Here is a 23,468-nt window from a genome sequence, read left to right on the forward strand (position 1 = left end):
ATTGTTCTGTAACTCAGGCATATACAAACTTCTCCTCTCCACTCGACCTCCCAGTAACAGCGACCAGTCAGACCATCTCTACACAGCAGCTGTTCATAACCATCAAACCTGTCTGGATGATCAGGATATGACTGAACCTCCTTCACACGTGTCACCTTCCTGTTGTTGTCAGACAGTTGTAGCTTTGTGTTCACTGTGTTTGTGTCGATTGTGAGTTGACAGGAATCTGATGGAGAGAACAAACACAATCCAGCTGCAGTTATTGATCCATCATCTGTTCATTGATTGACACTTTGATGATGACTCCTGACATCAGAGATGTGAATGAGTGATGTGACAGTTTGAAGATGGTTGAATGTGTGCTGCTTTGTTTTCATCAATCACATTAAAAACACACTTACACTTCCTCAGACCTGGGATCAGCCATCGCACTCCAGCAGGCTCCGCCCTGAAAGGAGGAGGGGGGTCAGAGCAGCACAGTCTCTGTCAGCATGCACACATGGACATTACATCACTCTCATACACACACTGTTACACACTGATAAAGGAGCAGTCCAACATTTTCACACATAGACCTCAATGTTAGTTTTATTTATAATGCAGACTTAAAACCAACCCGGTTGACCAAAGTGCTTTACACGTTAGCTAAAAACAAACACGATAGAACTATAAAACAAAATAAATACCATAAAATACAATATAAAATCAAACAAATCCAATAAATGTGACTAAAAACAAACTAAAACAAAATGACACCACAACATAAAATGACAGGACTCAAACTGACCTTGAATTAAAAGCCCAGGAAAAAAGCTTTAAGACAGAATTTAAAAGTCTAGACTGTGCAGTACGAATATCAAGTGACAGGTTATTCTAGTGTTTAGGGGCTGTGACTGCAAAAGCCAGAAACCTCTCTATGCTTGAATCAAGACCTTGGCTGTGTTAGGAGCATCTGATTGGGCTGAAGTGAGCGCTCTTTAGCTTCAGCTGGAAGTGTAGGCACTGGTGAGCCTTTTTGACAGTGAAGAAGGTGTGGCAGGACCAGGTAAGACTGTCAGCCACAAGAACCCCCAGAAACTTCATGTGTGGGATGATCTCCACAGCGGTGTTCCTGATGTAAATTGTGGTGTGCACAGGCTGTTTTTTCTGAAGTCGATTACCAGTTCCTTGGTTTTTCCCAACATTCAGGATCAAGCTGTTCTTACTGCACCAGTCCGCAAAGAGCTTCACCTCTTTCCTTTAGTGTTGCCATCCTGGATAAGACCCACCACTGACAGGTCACGATTTGTGCTGTACTTTGCACAACAGTCGTGGGTCATCAGGGTGTAAAGCAGGGGGCTGAGAACGCATCCCTGCGGAGAATTCAGTCCTAGTGAGCTCAATTTGTTGGTACGATGTTGTGGCATTATAGCATTAAAAGTTTAATTAATATCCACAAACAGTATCCAGACCAATGCTTTGTTTTCTAGATGTTCCAGGATCAGGTGGAGAGCACTGGCTATAGCATCCTCAGTGGAGCAGTATGCAAATTGAAGTGCGTCGAGTGACTGGGATAGGATGGAGGTGATTTGACCAGCCTCTTTAAGCACTTCATTGTTATTGGAGTAAGTGCAACAGGGCGATAGTCATCAAGGGTGTCAACTGTGGATTTTTTTTTGGAATGGGAATGATGGCTGAGGCTTTGGAGCAGGAATGAACCACAGTTTAAGGCAGAGAGATGTTAAATGTGGTTATCAGGACATGCATCAGTTCTTTGAGTACGCAGCCTGGTATCTGGTCAGGGCTAGCAGCGTTTTCTGGACTAATCCTCCTCAGGATGTCACAGACATCTGCTCGGTCCAGACACAGCAGCAGCTCCTCAGGGTGTGGGATGGTTTTTACTGCAGGTGTGTGGTTAAAAGCCTTGAATCATCCAAAGCAATTGTTTAATTGGTTCAAGAAGTCCATGTTGATACCACAGGACCAAGGAGCGGTCTTGTAGCCTGTGACAATTTTTATTCGTTGCCAGAGTCTCATGGTCCCTCTGTGGTCCCTAAAATCATTTTGTATTTTGACTCTATGGCCCTTTTCCAGCCATTTAACCTTGAAGCCAGTCTGATTACTTTGGTGAGCCTGCCTCTTGCTGTTCTGAGGGCAGCTGTGTCTCCAGATTGGTGAGTGAATGCTGGAACGTCTGACTGCTGCTGCTCCCTGGCTCGTTTGTTCACCACTGAATAACCACCACTGGCAACGATGTGGTTTAACAGACGTGTTCTGTGGCTAGTTCTCATGCCGTCTGCCCTGCATTTCATGATATATCCACTGGGAGCATTACTTCAATACTCATTTGCTGTATGTTGCTATATGTGAAGGTGTATGTATGTGTAGCTTTTATCTTCTATTTTTTTTCCTGCCCCCCCCCTTTTCTTTTTGCTTTCCATCTCTCTCTTCTTTCCCTACCGGTCAGATCTGGCAAGAATAAAAAAAAAAAAAAAAAATACAATTAACAAGAATAGCCTATAGAAAATAATTATAGAGCACATCTTGTAAAAGCAAATATGTTTGGTACAATAATGCCTTCGGATTATCATTCTGATTGCGAAAACTGCCAGACATGACAGGTCAAAAAAAAAAAAAATACTCATTTGCTGAACTGCTGCAGCGTCATTCCCTCTGGTCCACTCTGCCACCAGCTTACTTATACCTGGACGTCACCTATTTTCCTAATTGGAAGTTTCATGGCTATTGTCTGAGTTTCCATGTTGAGGACTCCAGCTCAGTAAACACCATCTGGCCATTAAGCCGGTATCCTAATAGAAACTCCACACGTGAGGTCAACTACAGTGTCTTAGCCAACTTAACCAGGTTGGCTAGCGGGAGCACCAACCACCAGAACAAAGTAGTCATTTTAAATATCCACTCATAGTTGAACAAGGGTAATCTCCTCCAGCATATCCTAACTGACGGTAAGTTTAACTTCATGTGTCTGACAGAAACATGGCTGACATCCAGGAAAGGGTCTCACATATATGAAGAGCTGGACAGCACCAGGCCCTGACGTGATACACACCTACTGGCTAAAGAAGCTAACTGCGCTCCATAAGATAGTGTTTATTTGTCACATGCACAGTTATACACAGTACAATGCACAGTGAAATGTATTACACAGTGAAATGTATTAGCTCCTGGCAGCACAAATGAACCAGCTGCTAGAGGTTAAGACACACCCAGAATGGCTGACTGAAGGCTGGACGGTCCTGATCCCCAAGGACCCCCAGAAAGGACCAGTCCCATCCAACTACCGGCCCATAACCTGCCTCAGTACAACATGGAAACTTCTGTCAGGCATCATAGCAGCTAAGATGAGTAGGCATTTAGCACAATACATGAGCGAGGCCCAGAAAAGAATAGGCAGAGAGACCTACTGGTATATCGAACAGTCACTCGAGACTGTAAGAATTGTACAAGATCAACAGGACCCTCAGAGCTTTCATCAAGAACTTAATGGGGACGGAGAGGACAACACTAGAGGCCAACTTCAAGCCAATAGCACAAGTCAACATAAAGTGTGGGATTTACCAAGGAGATGCTCTGTCCCCACTGCTGTTCTGCATAGGCCTGAATCCCCTCAGCCAGATCATCAACAAGACTGGCTATGGATACCAACTACGGAATGGAGCAAACATCAGCCACCTCCTGTACATGGATGACATCAAGCTGTATGCTAAGAGTGAACGAGATATCGATTCACTGATCCACACCACCAGGATCTACAGCAATGATATCGGCATGTCATTCAGACTGGAGAAGTGTAGTCAGATGGTAACTAAAAGAGGAAAAGTAATCAGAACTGAGGGGATTACACTACCAGAAGGCAACATTACAGACATTGAGGACAGCTACAAGTACCTTGGAATCCCACAGGCAAATGTCAACCATGAAGAGGCTGCTAGGAAAGCAGCAACCTCCAAGTACCTGCAGAGAGTAAGGCAAGTCCTGAAGAGTCAGCTGAATGGGAAGAACAAGATCCGGGATATCAACACCTATGCCCTGCCAGTTGTCAGATACCCTGCTGGGATAATAAGCTGGCCAAAGGAGGAGATGGAAGCCACTGATGTCAAGAAAAGAAAGCTCCTTACCATGCATGGAGGGTTTCACCCCAAGTTCAGCACCCTGAGACTGTACGCTAAGTGGAAGGAAAGTGGCTGAAGACTAGTGAGTGTCAGAACAACTATACTAGATGAAACAATGAAGATCAATGAATACACCAGGAAGATGGCCGCAAAGGCTCATGTGCTTAGTGAGTACCTCAGGCAGCAGAAACCCGAAAAAGAAGAGGACGAAGAACAGGAACCATCATGGAAGGACAGGCCTCTGCACAACATGTACCACTGGCAGATAGAAGAAGTGGCTGACATAGAGAAATTCCACCAATGGCTGGACAAGGCTGGACTGACAGACAGCACAGAGGCACTAATCATGGCAGCTCAGGAACAAGCTCTAAGTACAAGATCAATAGAGGCTGGGGTCTACCACACCATGCAAGACCCCATAACCAAGTGGCCGGCATAATATACAGGAACATCTGTGCCGAGTATGACCTGGAAGACCCGAGGTCAAAATGGGACACGCCCCCAAGGGTGGTTGAGAACAACAGAGCTAAGATCCTGTGGGACTTCCAGATACAGACAGACAAACTTGTGATGGCTAACCAACCGGACATCGTAGTGGTGGACAAACAAAGGAAGAAGGTCGTGGTGAAAGTTTTTTTTCTTTTTTCTTCCTGCTCTCGGTGTAGAAGGACGCATTTTTCTCTTCTCCCCAGCCTTCCCTATCTACCCCTGCTTTTTGCTGCTTCGCTGCTTAGAGCATTCCTTTACACATCCCCGAACTGGAAATTAAATTATGGATCTGGTCAGCTGGTCTCGCAACACTATTGATGGCAAAATTCTCATCACAAGAAGATTGGGAGAGGGGGAACCCTCTTTCCTCTGGTCCGACTACACACCCGGCTGGCTATGTTATGGATTCCTGTGGGGATGGAAGATAACGTTCCTGGCTGCACTGTGTGGACGTGGCATTTATATTGATACCAGGATTTCTTTTCCTGAATTGGACCTGGGGATACTTGGTTTCCAGGCAGCTGTTCAGGCCCTAGTAAGGCTGCCTATGAGGGATGCAGAAACAGTACGAACTCAATCAGACTCAGTAGAGCTGAATCGAAGTGGATTACATCTGGAGGAGTGTTGGAGTGTCTGTGATGGCCTGAACCAAAACAATTGCAGTATTATGAATTTGGCTCCCAGACGGCCTTGGATGCTGTCTGTCTAAATCGTCTCCTGGAGATGTTTGTAAACAGATGCTCTTCCCCCCCGCCCCATGTTGTGACCTGTATGAACTGGTATCCTGGCAACCAAGGCTGACTGTACCATCTTATCATGAACATCATCATGAACTGCTGGTCTGGAAGCTGTGTGTCCATCACAGTATCCTGCTCGTCTCCGCTGGCAGTCCCTCCCCTACCCACCCTAGTGCTCTCCAGGCTTTAAATGTGCTGCTGCTTTGCTGAGGTGTTTTTTGGAACCTCGTTAGGTGTTCTTAATGAACACAGTACGAGATTATTTTTTTTAACCTACCTATCCCAGTGTATCTCTTTCTGTTTTCCTGCTAAAGGTAGCGCTGCAAGTCAGCTGCATGACCTCAGACACCTGCCCCCCCTGTTTGTTTCTGTGTTTGTATTTCTCTTGGATGGTGTTCTGGAACGCAAATTTCATTATATGTTTACATATAATGACAATAAAGTCTTCTTCTTGAATCTTGATAGACGTTGCAATACCAAGTGACGGGAACATCAAGAAGAAGGAACACAAGAAGCTCGACAAATACCAAGGGCTCAGAGAGGAGCTGGAAAGGTTGTGGAAGATGAAGGTGGTCCCCGTGGTAATCGGAACACTCGGGGCAGTGACCCCCAGACTGGGAGAGTGGCTCCAGCAGATTCCTGGAACAACATCTGAGATCTCTGTCCAGAAAAGCGCAATACTGGGAACAGCTAAGATACTGTATGTATGTGTGTGTGTGTGTGTGTGTGTGTGTGTGTGTGTGTGTGTGTGTGTGTATATGTATATATATATATATATATATATCCTGTTAACTGGCTTCTCCAAAATCCCTGAAAAAGGATACCCAAATTAAATCAGCTGCTGTTCCTGATTTGGAGACACAGAGTGCCACATGTGAGCAGCCTTTGTTATACAAACTTCAAATGGCTGTAACTCATCAATGCTTCAACATAGTCATCAATGAGGGTATAATCAAAGATACTACCCTGAGGAATCCTCTGCTATACACAAAGTTACTGATAGTACAAATTAATTATAATTATAGACATGTAAATCAGAGGTTGCCCTAATTTGTTAAAGAAGGAAAATGTTGAGCCTTCATTCACAAACACCCCCTCCAGTCTATTTTCAGTGATTCTTCACACACACAAAATAAAAATAAAAAAAATTACATTGAAAAAAAATTACAGTAAATATAAACACTACATATACACATAAAATAAAAAAAAATTAAAAACCTACAATCCTACCAATAGTGCTTCTCTGATACACAACCTACAACCTCCTCACAAACAATTACCCCCACTCCCCACAAACACAAACAGCTTACACAAAGCCCACCACAAAGTGAATATCACCAAATATCAATGAACAGTGCTCTGAGAAATTGTGCAACCACCATGAAAGCCCCATCGAAATGTATAAAACTCCTTCCCTGCCCCAGACACCTAAACACTTTTGGAAATTTCCACGCTGGCGCACACACACACACAATATAAGTGGCGTAATACCAGCGTACGGTGATATTTTCTGTGTAATGGTGCATATCTAACTCACCATTGCATACATATTTACATCTAACCGGTATATAATACGAGAACGAGCTGAGAGTAAAAACTTACTCACAGAAGGCGATTCAGAGTAAGTGTAACAGCTATTCATTTGTGGGATTCTGCAGCGATAAAACCGGTTGAATCAGTGAATCCCTCTAATAAATAATAATCCACTCTCGTGAGTCACTTTGCCACTTTGTTGAAGAAATCTAGCTTGTTTTGAGATATTTACACAATCCCTTAGTGAGATAAAGTACTGTAAACATTGTTGAGGTCACAATGGCGCACAGAGTCTGACTTCCGGGCTGGTTTGTGCATGTAATACACAGTCATCGTGCAGCAAGTTTGTGCATTCATGTGAAAACACACCTCAAGGTGCCATATACCCACATGTCAGGAATTTTATTGGCTATGCATCTGTGGGTTTAGATTTTGGGTCAGAGTTGATCAATCAGAACTAGGGCTGCAACGATTAACTCGATTAAATCGATTCTAAAAAATTATCGACACAAATTTACTGTGTCGATGGTTCGTTTAAACTCTGCAGCGCTCAGCTGTCTCGGTGTAAGTGGCGCTCCTCACTAGCATTAGCAGCATTAGTGCTCCGTCGTCTTTTTGTGGGTTTATTGGTGGCTGGCAAACCAACATAGAACTGCATTACTGCCACCTACTGGACTGGAGTATGAATCGCGCGCACACACAGATTCTAAAAAGCTCTCCGTCTCTGTGATGGATTTCCTTTAACACAGAGTGGATCATCTAGAGTTCCCACCTGTCTGTAAAATACAGAACCCCGTATGTTACGGGACTCCGTGGAATACGGCTCCGTAACATGCGGGGTTCCGTACTTTACGGGACGGGTGGCAACTGTCGCTGACATGCATTTCCACGCCTCCACTGCTCTCTGTGTGTCTGTGTGTGTTGTGCTCGCTGAGAATTTCAGCTGCTATTTTTGTCTTTACTTCAGCTGTAGCTACCAGAACTGGTTTGCTAGCGAGCGCGGGCCATTAGCACTAGCGATGGTTCGGTACTGGAAGGCCCGCCCCCCAGGACCGAGGGGCTCCTTCAAAATATTTTTTATACTTTAATCCCTTATTAGTGACTAAATATAGACCTGCAGTAGAAACGTATTTTTGAAAATGCTTGTGAATACAAAGCATTACAACATTACTCACACATGCGCCATGGCTCCCGCAGCCACTAGTTTTTCAAAACACTCATAGCAGGCAGCGGTTTGAACTGCGCAAGCGCAAAGAGACGGTGAGCTCAAGTAGTGCAAAAGGAAAGTTTTTCCAGCGTCCAAAACAGCAGCTTTTTCTTTTAGTAACCACCATTAAAATCTTTACTGGGAAACAGCTGGAGGTCCTTCATCAAGCACCTGATCAGTAAGTCAATCAAATCAACCAATCAAATAAACTTTATTGTCCCGCAACGGGAAATTTGTCTTGGACAAACAGTGTTACTCAGCTGCAATTTGCATAATAAAAACAGAGAGAAGGATCAACTAATAATACGGAAAATTCAAGTAATATAGATAATTAAATAAATAAAAGTTCATAAAAGTCTAACACTCAAATGCATATTGGTTTGGCTTTGGGCCTTTTAAACAGTGCTGAATCTTTATTCAATAATCCAATAGATGTTGGAAGGAATGAAAGATTATAGCGGTTTGTTTTACAGCTACTTGCTCTGTAACGTCTTCCTGAAGGTAGCAGCTCGTATTCTGTATAGAGGGTATGGGAAAAATCCTTCATAATCCTGTAAGCCTGCTGTACAACAATTGTTTCATACTTTGATTGGAGAGACTGATACTCCTTATTTCCAACAATTTTCATGGCAATTTTTACAAGTTTCTCGATTCTCGATTTTGCCTTTACTGTAAGTGAGCCGTACCAAACTGCCATCCCATATCTGATCAAGCTTTCCAGCACTGCATGATAAAACATACCCATAAACTTGGAACTCATACCAAACAGTCTCAATCTATGAAGAAAGTGTAGCCTTTGTTCCAGTTTTCCACATAAGAAGTCAACAAGTTCTTCCCATTTAAAAAATGTGTCCATGTAGATGCCCAAATATTTATATGAGCTGATTTGATTACCTGGTTTTTGATCTGGTTCCCTCTGCATTCATTTGTATACAAGGTGAAAAGGAGAGGAGAACCCACCGCTCTTTGGGGCACCTCTGTGCTACAATATTTAATAGTTGATAATGTGTCATTGACCTTGACTTGTTGAGATCTATTTGTTAAAAAAGATAAAAACCATTTAATAATTAGAGGATTAATTTCTAGTTTCAAAAGCTTCTGACCCAGCAGATGTGGACGAACCGTCTCAAATGCAGAACTAAAATCAGCAAATAAAACTCGTGCATACGCTTTAGGATCTTCTAAGTGTTTGTTTATCAAGTGAGTGACACTTAACACAGCATCCACAGTGCTGCGCCCCTCTCTATATGCGAACTGAAGAGGGTCCAGTTTTGGAGATCTCTCTGGTTTGATCATATTCACTATCAGTCTCTCAAAGCACTTCATCACTGCATATGTTAGTGCAATAGGCCTAAAGTCTTTATTCTCACTGGGACATGATACTTTTGGAATAGGAATAATTATAGATTTTTTCCACAACTCTGGGACTATGTGACTCTGCAAGGACTTTGGAAAATTGGACACCAGGCATCAGTTAATTCATTCGCACAGTGTTTCAACAGTGAAGCCGACAGGCAGTCAGGACCCACAGACTTCTTTTCAGAAACCTTTCTAAAGACTGACTGCACCTGCTTCAGGTCGATTATTACACTGTCTGCCTCACATCCAACCTGATCTTGAACTTCTGCTATTGCAGTAGTAAATACGTTCTGTGCATCAAATCTTACATCAAATACATTCTGTGTATCAAATCTTAAAAAGAAGTTGTTCAAACTATTAGCTTTTTCAAACTCGCTAAAAATAATTGACTGTTTCTTCCTAGGGTGCATATTAGTGATTTGTTTCATAGTGTTCCACACATTTTTTATATTCCTCTGACTAAAACTTTCTTCAATTGTTGCCCGATGCTTTTCTCTAGCCTTCTTCAGCATTTTGTTTATTTCTTTCTGTGCTTGTACCTTCCCCACTCAATCCTTATTCTTAAATGCCAACTTCTTTTTATTGATGCAGTTTTTCACTTCCTTAGTGATGTATGGTTTATTGTTTGGAAAGTGAAAAACTTTCCTTTTTTGGGATCACATTATCCACACAAAATTTTATATAGTCTGTCATTGTGCCTGTGGCCTTGTTTAAGTCTAAGCTGTGGAATAAGTTCCAGTCTGTACATAGAAAACATCCCCCCGTAGTTTCCTCCGTCCACTGCAGCACAGTTGTGTGTGTGGACCTGTTTGATTTTAGCACCGATTTATATGTTGGCATAAGATGAATTGTATGATGATCAGAGTTAGAAAGAGGGGAAGAATCTTAGCCTTAGAGGCATTGTTAATGTTTCCAAAGCATTTATCCAGGACTTTGTTTTTGCGTGTATCCCTCTTGACATACTGATAAAAGCCTGGCAGCACAGGTTCCAGTCGGCAATGGTTAAAATCACCAAGAATAAAAACGGGAGCAGTTGGGGTGCGCTGAAGTTGTTTGTGAACACATTCTGCCATTTGATTAGCGGCTCTCGCCACATTTCCACTAGGGGGAATATAGACTACACATATAACAACATTTCCAAACTCTCTAGGTAGGTAAAAAGGTCTCATAGAGAGGCAAAGAAGTTCTAGGTCTGGATCGCATCTTCTTTCTCTTATTGTTACTTGTTTGCACCATTTGTCATTCACAAACACACATGCCTCCACCCCTGGTTTTCCCCGAGGTGATGTCCCTATCTCCCCGCACACTTGTGAATCCCTCAAGTTGAATCGAGGTGTCTGGAATATCTTTCCGAAGTCATGTCTCTGTCCATGATGATTACCATGATGCTTGAGTCTCTATATTCATGGCAATGTCTTGTATTTAACCATAGCTCATCCATCTTGCTGCATATTGAGCATACGTTACTTAGAATTATGGAAGGCAAAAGGTGGTTTGTTACCCCTCTGTCACAATTGCTGTCTGAAGTGTTAAGGTGAAGAAAAGAGAACTTTGTAGCTGCTCCATCCACTACTGTTTGTTCACACGGTGAAAAACTGCAGTACAGAAGTTAAAATATGCAGATAAACTGTTAATAAAAAAAGTATTTCTTATCCAATTACTCAATTAATCGATGGAATAATCAATAGAATACTCGATTACTAAAATAATCGATTTATGCAGTCCTAATCAGGCAGGTCCAGAGAAGTCACATGACGCTTTCTGGTTATTATTGGCTCTGGAAAACCCATTTCATAACATGATTGGCCAAACGAGGTGTCAATCTAATTCTGAGGGTCTAGCCTGCATCATAAAGGCGGACTGCAGTGTTACTGTGACGATATGAGACTTCAAATTCGGAAGCACTACAAACAGCCCGTGGGTGGGCCGCTGCCAGTTAACAGGTTAATCACCCATGGGTTAGTAAAACTATAATACATATACATCAGTTCGTGTTGAACATCTTTGAAGAGTAAAGAACACAAGCCAAATTTCATGGGTAAACTTGTAGTTTTGGGGTCTGTAGACCGGAAAGGTAAAACCTCACCGGCAGACACCAACAATATCCTCCCACTTTATTTTGTGTGGGAGGTTAAATAAAGGACTGCACCATTAAGTATACAATTATCTATCTGTGGTCAATAAATGGTGAGAAACAGGCAATTATCTTTATTATTCCTGGAGAAATTCTCTTTGGAACAACAATACATGGATTGGTATTATTCAACTATGCTAACATTTGTGCTGAGCAAAGGGCTAATGCTTCCAGCTCTTCCTCCTCTACCAGACATCCTCTCCATACCTGAGAGTGTCCAGTCTCCAGCGTGGATCCTTCAGTGCGGCCGACAGCAGCTTCATTCCTGAGTCTCCTGGATGATTGTAGCTCAGGTCCAGCTCTCTCAGATGGGAGGGGTTGGAGCTCAGAGCTGAGGCCAGAGAAGTACAGCCTTCCTCTGTGATCAGACAGCCTGACAACCTGCAGACACACAAAACAACAATCCATCTGTGAACATGTCCCAGAAGATTTGTTTTTGCTGGTTTTGCTTATTTGTTTTGGGGGTTTTTTAAAGACAAAATTCAGTTCAGTGTTAAGTGCTGTGGAATACTGTGGTATCATGACAGTTTTAGGATATGATGGGACATCAGAGACATTCTTCAAAGAACGCAGACAACCACCATAGAGACCATGGTCTGCGACAACAGACTGTGGTGGTTAGGTTGAAAATGACTGAAAGATTGTTCACACTGTTACTAGAAGCCAAGGCAATGTTATCCAAATTAAGTATTCCATTAGATACAATGCTTCTAAAAATTTTTAGAAGGGCCAAATACAGTAACCCCTGTCATGTTTGGAGTGTAGCAGAGGTAGAGGGCCCAGACACAGATTTCAGAGACAGACCTTATTAAGGCTGATAGTCCAAAAAGAAAAAAAAAAAAAAAATCCAAAAAGAGCAAATCAGAGTCCTGAGAGCAAGCAACAAGATCCAGAATCATGAGCAACACTAGGGAAACACAGACGGCAGATAAAGGTTGCAGGAACATTTCTAAAGCTTCCTCTGTATGGAAATGTCTCTTCATGTTTCCTCCAGATCTTTCTCCTTCTCTGCTCACTAATGAAATGACCCCTCAGCCAAGCTACATGTTTATCTTTGGCTGTGAATGCAGCCAGATGCATAAACATGCTGACATCTTTCTGTTGTTTTTTAATAACATCAAAGGCAGGAGGCCATAATTTTACTCAAACACCTCTTCTCAAACACACATGAAACACATCCTTCTAAGGTGACCTTTTTCACCCCTAAAATATCAGTGTGTGCTCACAGAGTCACACAGTGATTTTCTCTCTCACTCCCAAACAAACAAGAATTTCATTCATCAGCCTAAAATGGGAAAATGACTGAATCTAACAGAATATAGTCAAAATGTCAAATATCACTACTTTTCTTCAAATGAAATGCCTAAAACTATTTAATGTTTGGTATTTTTGAGCAGGTCTGAAGCTGATTAAGTGATTTATTAAAAAAAAAAAAGTAAAAACAAAAAAATTAACGTGTGAGGATTTTATGGGTGATTTTGTGTGTGTACATTTGAATTTGAAATCTGGCAGTACTATCCACAGAATTCCTGACTTTGTGCCATTACCCATAATTCATAGCAGAAGCCGGTATTTTCCTTCCGTTTGCGCTGTTGTTCACGGTTGCGGGCTTACACACTTGCCGTTCATTGAAACATTTTAACACTGCAGTTTCTTTTACCTGCCTAAATGGTACCACATCAGAGGTGGATACATAGCAAGGATGTTTTAAAAAGCAGCGAGGTAACAGAGCCTCACCCATCACTTGTGTAAATGACATGAAATTATGGCCTGAAGTCGCTACATCCACATTATCAGTTACCTTGTGTTTTCTGAAGGTGTTGATGGCGAGGAATCACGTAATTATAAGAGCACCAGATTACCTACAAAGCAATAAAATCAATAAAGTAATGCTGAACAAACAAGGCGACGTTGTTTTCCTTAAAGCAGCTGTAGAGCCGAGCCAGAGCATCGGCCAAGCTAATCGCTTAGCATGGATCATGCTAAGGGAAAGTGGAGCGGTGGAGACAGTCAGCTGTTCCTGTATGGCTGATTAGGGAAATCATGCAGTGATGCTGCAGCTATTCTGTGGAAGGTAAATCACTGATCTGGATATCAGAGTGTTCAGATCACTGAAACAGAAACACTGGACTGGCTGAAGGCTGTGATCGGGGAGACATGCAGCTGTCATCGTGCTAACTGCTACGTGTTTACATGAAGGCAGGCATTGTTTAAGCTTTGTGTAGGCTGTATGCTGTAGTGTCACACTATAATTAAAATAACGTAAGAAAATAAGAGGCTGTACATTAAAGGAAAACTTAATACATAAGGAGAAAATACAGTAATAGGATGTGACACTGGGTAGTATAATTTGGGGGAAAAAGAACAAATTTACAGAATAAAATAATTTGAAAAAATGTACAAATTGATGTAGTGACAACCGACAACAGCACAAGTTAAACCCGAGCTCATGTTCCAACTAATAAAGCCGCCTGTTACAGCACAAAGTAACCGAATTTTGTCATTAACTCTGGCTCTGACTTTGGGTAACCGGAAGATTAAAACCGAACAGCGGAAGTAGCCGTCTGTCATGGCAGCCTACGTACGCTCTTCCAGAAACCCGTGGATAAAAAAATAGTGATGCAATCAAAACAATTTTGTTGCTAATCTTTGTGTAGCCATTGTGCTATAAACTTATTTCACCAAATCACCTCTTTTCTGTTACATATTTATTTTGGGTTATAACCTCCTGCCTGTGTGTTTTGAGTCTGTGTGTGTGTGTGTGTGTGTGTGTGTGTGTGTGTGTGTGTGTGTGTGTGTGTGTGTGTGTGTGTGTGTGTGTGTGTGTGCGCTGCGTGATGATGCAGGTACGTGCATGTCTGCTCTGGTCACAGAGCTTTCTAACTAGGCTGGAGGTAAGTTGCTGTCACGCTGCTCTGATTGACAGAAGTTTGTTAAAGCCATTAATTGTAATTTGTATATGATCAGGCCGTTGTGTCTTGTTCTATTTGCTGTCTGACTCGTCCTGTGTGAGTTTTGCAGAGCTTTGAGCTCGTTATTTGAAGTTTTTAACAAGTTTCCTCTCGAGGGTATAAGGCTAATGCTAGTGCACCAATTTAGCCTGGTCGCGAGCAGGGGAGATCTCTGCTGTGTTGTAATGGCGCACATTTTCTCTCACCAGGAGAGCCAAGTCTGGCAGAATGCACGATACACACGGCTCATGGGCTTTTGTATTCTTGTGTTACAGTGTGTCAATAAATGATCTTGAAATCCGGCCTTGACTCCCATCTCATCATTTCACGCCAGAACACAATGCAGTTTTTATCAGGCGTAACACACACACGGGTTACCAGTGTTCTAGCTAGCGGTTGATCACAAGGCGCTGCGCCGGGCTGAGGATTTAACCGCTTCACTTTGGGAGCTCTGCTGTCACTGCATTTAGCAAACAGGAGCCTGCCCCGCAGACTCCGCCACGGCTAGATCGCTGCTTGTGCCTGTATTATTTCACTGCAATCTCCCCCAGACCAGGGAAAGTTCACAATGTGAACATTTGATCTCCCTACGCTTGATTTTGTGGCTACAGAAATCAAAATGACAACCGGCATGAACGCGAGGAGAAGTGAGAGGAAAAACAAAGATCGAATTCAAATTTCAGGCATAATTTTAAACGAGTGGATCATCGATGAAAAGTTTTTTTTCACAATTCCATTGCTTGTGTGGCTGCGCGTGCGTTTTAATCCAGTGCAGAGAATGTCAGCTGGTATTTTTTCTATATGTCAGCTATAGCCACCAGAACGATCAGTATAACCACAGTCTGGTGGTAACCACACTAGGGGGCTTCCATTAGCACCAGCGATTGTTTGGTGCCGGACCCCCCCTCAGCATCAAGTGTCTCCATCAGAATATTTTTATGCTTTAATCCCTGATTAGTGATTAAAAATGGACCCACAGTAGAAACGTAACTTTGAGGATGCTTGTGAATAAAAAGCATTACAGCATTAAGCTCATGCAGCCACCAGTTTTTCAACAAAAACACTGCAGCAGCTTTTTACGTGCAGTTTGTCGGAGCCGTTACTGAGACAGTGAGCTCAGGTGGAGCGAAAGGAGAGCAAAGCAGCAGCGCGTGCTCCTGTAACCACCTTAAAACTTTTACTGGAAACAGCTGGAGGTCCTTCATCAACCACCTGATCAGTAACATGAAGAACAGAGTTTTGTAGCTGCTCCATCCACCCTGTTTGTTTCACACAGAGCAGGGGTGTCAGTCACAGGACGGGCCAAAATTGAAGACACATTCTGAGTCACGGGCGGAACAGGATTAAAAATAATTATTTAAATCAGTAAAATGAATTTGGATGGCATTTTACTCAGTCATTTTTGGGGAGTCAGACAGCTTAAATGTCACTGTAAAAAAGTGCTGACCGATGTTTTTATCTGCTGATCACTGATCAATCAGCAACACGGAAAATGGATTAGTGCTCAGTTCTTGGCCTGCTGGCAGCTGTTGCAGTGCATTGTGGGATTTGTAGTATAAGTGGTGGGAGCACATTTACCTGAGGCTGTTAATAATAGCTACCGTATTTTTCGGACCGTAAGTCGCTCTGGAGTATAAGTCGCACCAGCCAAAAAATGCATAATAAAGAAGAAAAAAACATAAGTCGCACTGGACTATAAGTCGCATTTTTTTTTTTTTTTTGGGGGGGGGGGGGTTATTTGATAGAATCCGAGACCCAGAGCAGACATTCCATCTTGAAAGGCAATTTAAAATACTAATGGATTAAAGAACAGGGCGAACACGGTTACGCCTACGTTATGCTAACATAACACATTCAGCTACATCAGAGGTCCCCAACCCCCGGGCCGTGGACCGGTACCGGGCCGTGGGACATTTGGTACCGGGCCACACATAAAGAATAAATAACTTAAATTATTTCCGTTTTACTTATTATCTGCACCTAAACTATATTTTATTTTGAAAAATGGGCGGATTCGCTCCGTTACTTCCCTCCATGACTTCCTCTTGACGTGTCAAGACGTTTCTGCTCACATGATACGTCACCGCTAAAATTAAACCCAGAAGCTTCAGGCCTGTCTAACGAAATCGGTTGGTTGACCTACATAACGCTTCTTTAAATTTTTGAGTGCTCAACAAGAGTAGAAAAGCGCTATGTAAGAACTAGTCCATTTACCATTTTTATTTATCAACACCGGGGATAGCAGTGAGGTAGACCCAGCCATCAAACTGACTCTCCAGCGCTTGACACCGCGGCTCTGCAGCCACGCTCCATGTGAAATCGGCCGAACCCAGTCAAACCAGAAGCCAGCAAAAATGAGTATCAGAGAAACAAGCTCAGGGGGCTCACACTGATTCAGTGTTATGGTGAGTTGTATTTTTCATGCGCTTTATACAGTAAAAATCACCTAAGTCGAAGTCGCACAAATCGGGTTTTCGCTCTAGTTGGATGGCATCTGCAGGTCTTGATTTTTCCTAACATTAATTCCAATAAAATCATCACATAAATCCATCGGATATTCACTTACCTCGGATGAAAAATCTGGTCCCATTGTAATAAATTTCCAGTTAAATGTGATCGCATAAACTGGATGAGTTTAGCGCTAAAACCCTCCTCAGCTCCTGTCCGCCCACTTCCATGCATCGGCTCGTTCATGCACAACTACACACACACTAACAACGCCTGGAAATTGTTTTAGTGTTTATATCAGTTCATTTCACCGGGGACAATCGTGGCAAGTGTAAGCTACAAACTTGCACTTACGAGTAAAATTTCAGATTATAAAATTTGCAGAAGCAAATTCATAGATGAAGCAGAAGCCATTGCAGCGAAATTCGATAATAGACCCCAAACTGGGCCATTTGAATCCGACTGAGGTGATTTCTACTGTATTTGTTTTTGCGGTGTATCTTATTTTGAAGGCATGTTTTACCATGGCTCTAACAGCTGACCAGGGAGCGCTGTGGGCAGAGAGCCTGTTATTCATGTTGAGGCGGGATGTTACGAGAATGCTGCTGATAGAGTTGCATACGAATACAAAGTGGATTCCCGTTTTTTATTATTATACGTAGAAAATAACACACTTGGTTATGGTCGTATCATTTATTTTGACGTATTTATTCGCCACACCTTAAAAGCCGGTCCATGGAAATATTTTCTAACACTAAACCGGTCCGCGGCTCAAAAAAGGTTGGGGACCACTGAGCTACATGACGCACAACGAACTGAGTATGTGTCTGGTATGTTAACGTAACAACAACAGTTATTCAGATAACCATAGTGTAAAGAACATGCTTCATCCTCGGTGTCGCTTCTAAACAACTCCGCACACTCCGTAGGTAGACAAAGCGCCGCTTCCTTTTCTGTGTCGCTTTCGTCAGACTCGTCGTCAGCTGCAGTTCCAATTACTCCAGCCTTTCTGAATCCCAACAGGATGGTTTCGGTTGTCACTGAAGCCCATGTTTTCTTGATCCATCAAATGACTTCCAGGAAAGTTGGGTGGCGCATTCTCCCAGTTGCCGTGAAGCTGTGCTCTCCATCATCCACTGCTCCCACAGGCTACGCAAGACTGCCTTAAAGCTCCAGTTCACGGAGATGTCAAGTGTCTGAGTATTTTGGTTAATGTGTTAATAATTTCACATATAAGTCGCTCCGGAGTATAGGTCGCACCCCCAGCCAAACTATGAAAAAAAGTGCGACTTATAGTCCGGAAAATACGATATATGAAATCATCTCGCTGGCCTTATAAAATTAGATCGTGGGCCGGAAGTGGCCCGCGAGCCTTGAGTCTGACACATGTGACATAGAGAAAAACTGCAGTACCGAACTTAAAATGTGCAGATGAATTGTTAGTATGAAAAATTATTTCTTATCCGATTACTTGATTAATTGATGGAATAATCCATAGAATACTCGATTACTAAAATAATCGATAGTTGCAGCCCCACTTGTATTCAGAAAGCCATAGTCAAACATGCTGTGAAAGGCCTTCAAGAAAAATGAGATGCACCTGGAGAAATGTAACTACAGGTTCACAAAGAAGGCTTCAGACGTGCTTTCTGGTTACATATGTAGGCCCCTTCACTCAAATAACAAGTGGGAGCAGCTTTTAGCGTTAGCATTAGCCTGCTCATTAGCAAAATGTGCTATTTTTTACAAAAAAAAAAAAAAAAAAAAAAATGCAATGATTCACATAATAAGACTAGGATTTAAAGCATTAAAATCCTTAAAATGATTAATATTTTTCAGTAGGTCTGAATTTGATTGAGTGATTTATGAAAAAAGTAAAAAAAGATATATTGATGAATGATGATTTTATAGCAGTTTATTGGTGCATGTACATTTTTGCCACAAAGGTGTCCAGAGGGTGGAAAATTGGAGGAGAGTATGAGGGTTAATTGAAACAATAACTGGCACAACCTCTGAGGCAGTGCTTTAGTTAATTTGTTCTCTCCTCAGCATGGAAGTTTTGTTCAGATTTTTTTTTTAATTAAAATCAAAGCCACAGGTAAAGTGATGTCATTTCCTATCAGCAGCGGAAGCAATTATTGCTGCCCAGCAACTGTAATGATGAATAGAGTGCGTTACAAAATTATTTCAAATGGTTGTTTTTTATCGACGTACAGCTTGGAGAGACGGTGACATGGAGCACCAACTTTATCAGCTGTCAGGTAAGTGCGGTTTTCTTAGCTAACGATTTAAAATGTTTGACTCCTCAGCAGATAATAAAGTTACAAAAGTTCGTGGTCCACTCGGTGCCAAAGCGAGATCTGAGAGATGTCAAACCGTACGAAGGGATGCAGTTTGATGGGCGGAATGTTCACAAAACATGCCGTGGAATTTGTCTTTCTGGGCTATCTTCAAAAATTGCTGAAATCACTGGAAAAATTTGCTAAATTTGGTGCTAGTCGCTTTTAGTACCCTTTCAGATAGACAAGATCACGTATATACCTTATATATAACAATTATGTATGTTCAGTAGTTGCAATAGAATTCTGTTTCTAAAGTATCCATCCACTTCCGCTTATCCTGTTCAGGGTCGGGGGGGCCGGAGCGTATCCCAGCTGACACAGGGCGAGAGGGAGGGTACACCCTGAACAGGTCACCAGCCTGTCACAGGGCCAACACAGAGAGACAAACAACCATCCACATTCACACCTATGGGCAATTTAGAGTAGCCAATTAACCTAACCCCAGTAAGTGCAGGTCTTTGGACTGTGACACAGACACGGGGAGAACATGCAAACTCCACACAGAGAGAGAGGAAGGGGCCTGGGTGGAATCGAACCCAGGCCTTCCAGATGGTATTCTAACTGTGGTGCAGCAGTGCTAACACCACGCCACCGTGCTCCTGACCTCAGCTGTTTCTAAAGTAATCAGTACTAAAACCAATCAAAAATTAATGTTTCTTCTTTCAGTTACTACTCCTGATCAGGCAGTGCATTATGAAAAGATATCAGAAAATCCTGATTCCATCAGTTAGTCCACTATCACAGCTTGGACAAGGCAAACCGTGACTTACCAGCATCATAACTGAGGTATAGTATGTGCAACGCAACTAAAGAAAAACCTGTATAATGAAGTTATGGCTCTATCTGGCTGTCTTGTAAAATATTATGCACAAATGGCATGACCACACTTATTTTATTTATTTATTTTATTTTAAATTTAATGTGGACATGATGTGGAAGAGAGACAGATTAATAATGAGTAATGATTAAATGCAGAGTGGGGTATACATAAAGTAAAAAGGTGAGTAAAGAAGAAACACTCAGTGCATCATGGGAACCCCTCCAGCAGCCTAGCCCAGAGATTAATAATAACTAATAATTAAATGCAGATTGGTATGTAAACAGTGAAATGTGGTGAATGGGGAAAAAAAAAAACAAAAAAAAAAACAAAAAACACTGCCTCATGGGACCCCCCCCAGCAGACTAGGCCTATAGCAGCATAACTAAGGGGTGATTCAGGGTCACCTGATCCAGCCCTAACTATAAGCTTGATCATAAAGGAAAGTTTTAAGCCTAATCTTAAAAATAGAGAGGGTGTCTGTCTCCTGAATCCAAGCTGGGAGCTGGTTCCACAGAAGAGGGGCCTGAAAGCTGAAGGCTCTGCCTCCCATTCTACTCTTAAGTATCCTAGGAACCACAAGCAAGCCAGCAGTCTGAGAAAGGATGTTTCTAATTTTAGAAATATTGCACAAATGCAAAAAAGCGGTCCTACATATTTATTTAATATGTGCATTGAAGGACAAATCCTGGTCAGAAATGACTCCAAGATTTCTCACAGTGTTACTGAAGTATCTGGTTAGACACCATGTTTCTAAGATTTGTGGGGTCGAGGAGAAGAACTTCAGTTTGACCTGAATTTAGAAGCAGGAAATTAGAGGTCATCCAGGCCTTAATGTCTGTAAGACATTCCTGCAGTTTAATTAATTGATGTGTGTCATCTGGCTTCATTGATAGGTAAAGCTGAGTATCATCTGCATAACAATGAAAATTGATGCAGTGCTTTCTAATAATACTGCCTAAGGGAAGCATGTATAATGTAAATAAAATTGGTCCTAGCACAGAACCCTGTGGAACTCCATAATTAACCTTACTGTCTGAAGAAGACTCCCCATTTACATGAACAAATTGGAGTCTATTAGATAAATATGATTCAAACCACTGCAGTGCAGTACTTTTAATACCTATAGTATGCTCTAATCTCTGTAATAAAATGTTATGGTCAACAGTATCAAAGCTGCACTGAGGTCCAACAGGACAAGAACAGAGATGAGTCCACTGTCAGAGGCTCTAAGAAGATCATTGGTAACCTTCACTAATGCTGTTTCTGTACTGTGATGAATTCTGAAACCTGACTGAAACTCTTCAAATAAACCGTTCCTCTGCAGATGATCAGTTAGCTGTTTTACAACTACTCTTTCAAGAGTCTTTGAGAGAAAAGGAAGGTTGGAGATTGGCCTATAATTAGCTAAGACAGCTGGGTCAGTGATGGCTTTTTAAGTAGAGGTTTAATTACAGCCACCTTGAAGGTCTGTGGTACACAGCCAACTAATAAAGACAGATAAGGTGCATCCTAACCCTCTCCATTGTGATATTATCTTTAAGAATTAATCATGCTCCGTATCATGCTTATTAGTGATTTTCCAATAATCCAAAGCTAAAAATTAAAAAAAAAAAATCCAATGATACTCCAAAGATCAATAAAAGATCACTTGACAGTTCTTTGGGGGTTAGCTCTTTATGCAATAATATAATTCAGATTTTAAATGCCCATCAGTGGAAAGTCTGAATCCTGACCTGAGAGTTTCCAGTTTCCAGTGTAGACTCTGCAGTCCAGCAGACAGAAGCTTCAGTCCTGAATCCTGCAGGTTGTTGTTACTCAGGTCCAGCTCTCTGAGACTAGAGGACTGGGAGCTGAGAACTGAGGACAGAGCTTCACAGCTTCTCTCTGAGAGGTTACAGCCAGACAATCTGAAAATTAATGATAATTGTGAACAAATAACAAAATAGTTTATTTAAGATAAGATAAGATAAAACTTTAATGATCCCACGACGGGGAAATTTGTGCATTACAGCAGCTCAGTATAGAGAAAAATATTTTCAACCTGGACAAGAAAAACTAATATTTCTATGCACACATCGGGATTATTTTACAATATAAATGAATTAAAAATATATACAGTGGTACCTTGATTTGCGAGTGTCCCAACTAATGAGTTTTTTGAGATACGATCGGTCGCTTGGTTGAATTTTTGCGTTATGTTGCGACTGAATATCTGAGTTATGAGTGAGCAAAAATACACCATCCACGTGCCCAGTTTGTTTTTTCCTCGTTTTTTCCATGGTTTTTGCTGTGTTTCATTATTTTCCGCACTTATTTTGGACCAATTCCTTTTTTAAAACCATGGGTCCAAAGAAAGCGAATGCCAAGATCGGTGCTGAAAAGAATGATGACCATGGATATAAAGCACAAAATTATCGAAAAACATGAGCGAGGTGTGTGTGTTGCTGTCTTGGAGAGGGTAAGAGTGTGCCAAAAAAGGCAAAAGAAGCAGAAGATTAAGTGAAGTAAAAAAAAAAAAAAAAGAGCATTTAAGTTTAGAGATCTCCTCCACTTCCATCTCCGCCAACATCTTTGCCTTTCACTTAAAACCAGTTTATTTCTTTATATTCTCTTTTGTTATACTGTATACAGTATTAGTTTTAGACATTACTTGTTTATAAAATTCTCTACATTTTTAATATTAATAAAAAAATTGTGGTGTTTTGGGTGGCTGGGAACAGATTAATGATGTTTCAATTCATTTCTATAGGAAAATTTGATTTTGCATACTATCAAATTAAGTTACAAGCTAGGTCATGGAACAAATTAAACTCATACGTCAAGGTACCACTGTTTGTTTGGAAAAAATATAAAACACTTTCTGCTTTGCAAAGGCACAATCATATCTCTATGTTTAAACAGAAACCAATGAGGAGCTGGTAGATTTAGTGACACTCGTTCACTACCCTCACACAGTACTGTTAGTCACTTTCCTAATGCTAGTATCTGTTTCATCATTGATGCTAGATGCTGACTCTGTGATCATCAGTCTCATATGAGATGAGGATGACGAGGAATACAGAGAGCTGATACGGAGATTCTCAGTCTTTCTGCAGGCACTCCTCCCATACTGGTGACCATCCTAGGTATGGACACTGATAAGGTCACATCCTATAAGTACCCGGGTGTTCATCTGAACAATAAACTGGACTGGTCAGACAACACCACTGCACTTTTTAAGAAAGGTCAGAGCAGACTCAGGAGACTTAGGTCCTTTGGAGTGCAGGGGGCACTCCTGAAAACCTTTTATGACTCAGTGGTGGCATCAGCTCTTTTTTACAGCGTGGTGTGTTGGGG

At 41.8% G+C, this 23,468-nt stretch overlaps 1 long non-coding RNA gene across 1 annotated transcript; it reads right to left on the minus strand.

Moving 5' to 3' along the window:
- Positions 1–211: 211 nt before the first annotated feature.
- On the minus strand, positions 212–11,944 carry LOC115777917 (uncharacterized). Its single transcript, XR_004019706.1, has 3 exons — positions 11,779–11,944; positions 402–448; positions 212–226 (listed from the first exon to the last, which is right to left on the minus strand). It is a non-coding gene; the product is annotated as an uncharacterized LOC115777917 (long non-coding RNA).
- Positions 11,945–23,468: the final 11,524 nt, after the last annotated feature.

This window comes from Archocentrus centrarchus, unplaced genomic scaffold, assembly GCF_007364275.1.
Source record: "Archocentrus centrarchus isolate MPI-CPG fArcCen1 unplaced genomic scaffold, fArcCen1 scaffold_85_ctg1, whole genome shotgun sequence".
NCBI classification, from domain to species: Eukaryota; Metazoa; Chordata; class Actinopteri; order Cichliformes; family Cichlidae; genus Archocentrus; species Archocentrus centrarchus.